The sequence below is a fragment of the Vigna unguiculata genome, chromosome 5, assembly GCF_037176805.1.
Source record: "Vigna unguiculata cultivar grain cowpea cultivar isolate G323 ecotype 2 chromosome 5, ASM3717680v1, whole genome shotgun sequence".
NCBI lineage: Eukaryota > Viridiplantae > Streptophyta > Magnoliopsida > Fabales > Fabaceae > Vigna > Vigna unguiculata.
Window position 1 is genome coordinate 43,067,301 of NC_140796.1, and position 4,487 is coordinate 43,071,787.

The window sequence follows — 4,487 nt, forward strand, 5'->3', positions numbered from 1 at the left end:
ATTACGAAGAAAGTTATGAATATGTTTGGTTAAGGTCTATAATTCAACATGTGCAAGAAACTTGTGACTATCCCCAACAAAGATGGAATCAACAACCATATATGAAGACAATAATGTATTGTTCAATTGAAAGGATGATATAGATATCCAAAAATTCATTCATGTGAAAATATGACAGGTCTATTTATGAAGTTTTTGCCAAGAAGAACTTTTGAGCAAATGATTCACAAGTTTGGACTCCGTAACCTTAATGATGTAAGTTTACACGAAGGGGAGAAATAGAATATGTGATGAACAATATTGTATTAAATAATATAGAATGTTGTACTTTTTTTCCTTCACTAGTTTTTTTTTATCCCAAAGGATTTTTCCTAGTAAGGTTTTAACCAGACACATTCTTTTATCAATGGACACTCAAGGGGGAGTGTTATGAATTAATGATTGTCCATTGATTTGATACATTTACTCATATGATTGATACTCATATGATTACTCCTTATGTAAATATTTGTATTAACTAAGTTGATTTGTTTCCTTTGTGGATTACATGTTGTATCTATAAATAGGATTCTTCCTATCAATAATAATACATAGATGAGTTGTTGCCTATTATCTCATTCTCTATTCTCTATTATTTCTTCTCTTCTCTATTTTCTATTATTCTCTTTGTTATTCGCTTTATTTCATAACAATTTTGCTATTATTGTTTCAACTTATTAGTATTATTGTTTTATTATTATTTCATTTTATAATTGTTTTCATTATTTTTATTTTTATTTTTATTGTTTTGTTTTAATATTATTATTATTGTTGTTGTTGTTGTTGTTTGTTGGCACAAGCAAGCTTGAAGCAAAGAATTGATAAAGCCATGTGCATGAAGATCTTAAGTGTTTGATGAAGATTAATGAAGATTGGTGAAGATCCTCTTGAAGATTAAGTTTTAGTGTATTAAATATGTATATAACATGTTAAATGTAATGTGTTAGTGTTATATCTTGTTGGTAGGCTATATGACATAGGTTAGATGTCTTGTGTGCCTTAGTGTGTCTCTTTTAATCTGTTAAAATGGGTTTTAACATGTTAAAAGGCTTGTTGTATATAGTTTCTGGTATGAATGCATTCAGTCAGTTGAATTATTTTTCAATCGACTGATTTCACTTAAGTCAAGTGAAATCAGCTAACTGTATGGAAAATTCAATTGATTGTTTTCACTTAAACCAGACTATATAAGCTATGTTTTCGCGAGTAAAGGTGCGATTTTGATTTTTTGAAAACGAAACTTTGTCATTCATCTCTAGGAAGCTCTCTCTCTTTGCAATACATAGCTGGAACTCGTGTTTTGAAGATCTTGGTTGATCTTGGACGCATTTTGGCTTGTGGGTAGCTTGAAGAACACATGTATGGTTGGCTAGGATCAACCACCATTAGGTTTGGATGTTCTTGTGCCTCTGGTTGGTTTGCCTGATGTGATTCTAGGTCTGTAAGTGTGCTTCATGCAGGGTGTGTATCTAGATTTTTGTGTGAGTCAAATATCTTGTTAGTTTTTGTGTTCAAAAGTGTAATCTTGGTTGTGTGATTTGTAAAACTTTTGAATATAGTGGAAATCAGGCTCAGGTTGTCCTGGTAAACTGGATGTAGCTCTGTGATTGAGTGAACTAGTATAAAAACAGTTGTGCATTCTTCTTTCCCTTATCTCACTCTCTTTGAAACTCTTTAAAAACTCAAAAAAACCAAGCAATTTGATCTTTGGTGTTTAATGCGTTCTTGTGTAATTTGAGGCTTCATACTTGTTATAAATACTGATTGGAACAAGTCTTGTATGTAAAAGATTGGTGTTTGAGTTGAATTCACGAATTCTACATTCTACATAATTCTCCAGTATTTTAGCCAACTGATTTATCTTTTTAATCGACTGTTTCATAGCATCAAGAACAATTTAGTCTGTTCTTTAATATTTTAATCGATTGAAAGTGTAATGGTCTGCTGCATTTACATCCAAAATTTCCAGTCCATTAGTTTTCAAAAAAGTTTTATAAAGCCAATTCAACCCCCCTTCTTGGCTAAACTCACCATTTCAAAACTAACAGTTGTTAGTTTTATTATTATCATTATCATTGTTTTATTGTTCGTGCGATATTTTGGGGCAATGTTATGTATTCTTCCTGCTTTTGTATATTGTTTGGTTGTTCTTCGACTATGATCCAATGATGTGATTATGACTGGATAAGCATATTTCATGTTATGGATTGTATGTATAGTGTTTGGGGTTCTTTGGAACTTGCTTCAAAGTGCCAAAAACCAGTAGTAGTGACGCTACTAGTGTGGTGCCTAGCGGCTTGGGGTGGGCTGCCTAGCGGCTTGGGGTGTGCTGCCAATTGATAAGGGAAAACCAGAGAAGCTTGGGATGCATGGCTGATGAGTCATTATTTTCTTCCATTTCACTAGCCTTTGTGTACCCATTAGACATTTGATTAGTGCTTAATTGTTCATCATTAGAGTGTTTTTCATCTATTGGGCTTTATTGGGCCACTGTTCCGAATTTGGACTAATTTCACATTATTTGGCCTAATTTTTGTTTTTATTTATTTTTAGGTATTTGGGTGAAGCAATTTTGGAGCTTGGACATTTATATTTAGTTGAAGAGACTTTCCACATCATTGCCACATCATTCCATGTCATTTCCACATCAGCAAAGTCAATGGGTCAACATTTGAGGCCAAGAGTGACATTTTTGTAAATCTGAGTGGCAGAGTGGCAGTTTTGTAATTATGAGTGGCAAGGGTGATATGACCACGAAAATTAGGTCTGCATGGGAGTCCAGCCGCTCCATCATCTTCTACATTCTCTCCAACTCCATTTTTCGTGCTCCAAGCTTCCATGGATGCCTCCCCTTGCGGTTTTTCACATTTTTGGGTCATTTTTACCGTTTTTATGCACATTTGACAGCACCCATTGAAGGTTTTGCGTTTTGATTTCATTTTCTACATTGGGCATCTCGTTTTGTGATTTCATTGAGTTGAAACAATACCCATTCATGGGGTTTTCGCATTTATATATGATAGCACCGTTTTGCATTCCATTTAAGCTTTAAAATCTCTATTTTTGCTCTTAAATTGCGTTTTCAGATTTCATAAGTTAGGGTTTTTGGTTCTGTTTTGTAATTGCAGTTTTGAAATGTTTAATTGTTCATTCTCTATGTGTAGCTAAGTTTTTTGGTATTGGTTCTTTGAAGAAATTGATTTGAAACCATGAGGTTGATGTTTTGCAGTGCACTCCAATTCCTATTTTCTTTTCATTGTATTCAATTTCGTAGCTTTGAATGAAATGGAATTTGTGATGCTTAATCGTAGGTTCATGTTTTGCACAATTTCAGAATCCTTGTCATGCTTAGTGATTTCGGGCTTTGGCCACAGTTGCTTAATCTGTGTTTGTGTGTGTGTGTGTGAAATTGAAAGAAGGATGTGTGCTATGCTTAATGGCATAATGAAGCTGTGTTAATTTTCGCATAGTTGATTAATTCGGATTTCATGAGAGTAAATTGGATAAGAGAATTGATTTAGTTACCTGTGATTGGTGGATTTTCAGTGGAATCAAGGAACCAGTACATTTTGAATTCTGTGTTTAATTCAGTTTTGGTGTTTTTATTAGAATTTAGCAAAGTTGTATGAATCTGCCAAACCCCCCCTGTGTTTTATTGTTGTGTTCATCTGGAAATTTGGCTTTGAATGAAAATATTGGTCGTTGGGAGACGACTTGGTTCACTTTCATGTACTGCATTTAATATGTTTTAATTTGGTGGGGTACGACCTCTATCAATGGTGCTGGCAGAAAATGTGATCTCGTCAGGCAGAAATGATCTGGTAGAGGCTCTGGAAAGCGTATGGCGCTTAGCAACGTGAGGTGCCTGCCAGGCAGTTTGGATCCAAGTTCCGCCTAATGACGCGAGAGGTGTGCTAGGCAGTTTTGGGTGTAGAGTTGGATCGCGAGGAGGATTCCTACACCGCTTTGGATGGAGGTCATGAGGCGATGCTTTGTTGGGAGCCCAGTTACGAGTGTAACTTGTATTGGGGTAACTTGTATTGGTGGTTTTCGAAGTCCAGTGGAGTGTGAGAGATTGTGGCTCGTACGGCGAGGCTCCGGAAGATTTCCCTCTTCAGTGTAACTGATTGAGTTTGGTAGTCTGAGGACAACTACGAACTACGGTTCATTTTGGGAAACTCCATTTGGTGTCGCGGATGGTGGTCGTGGCAATTTATTCCTCCATGTGAACTATTAGGTAGTGGCCTGTAGTCGAAGGGGCGAGTAGACACTCGTGTAGCAAAGATCGATCAATGTACTCTTCAAAGGGCATAGAATCAAGATGCGTCCAACAGAATGTTTGGAAGTGGAGGATTGAGGATTGGGGGCTAACACGGGTTATGGTTATGAAATTCTTTAATTATGTCATGTTGTAATTGTCCTTCTTGTATTTGAGCTCACCCTATTTG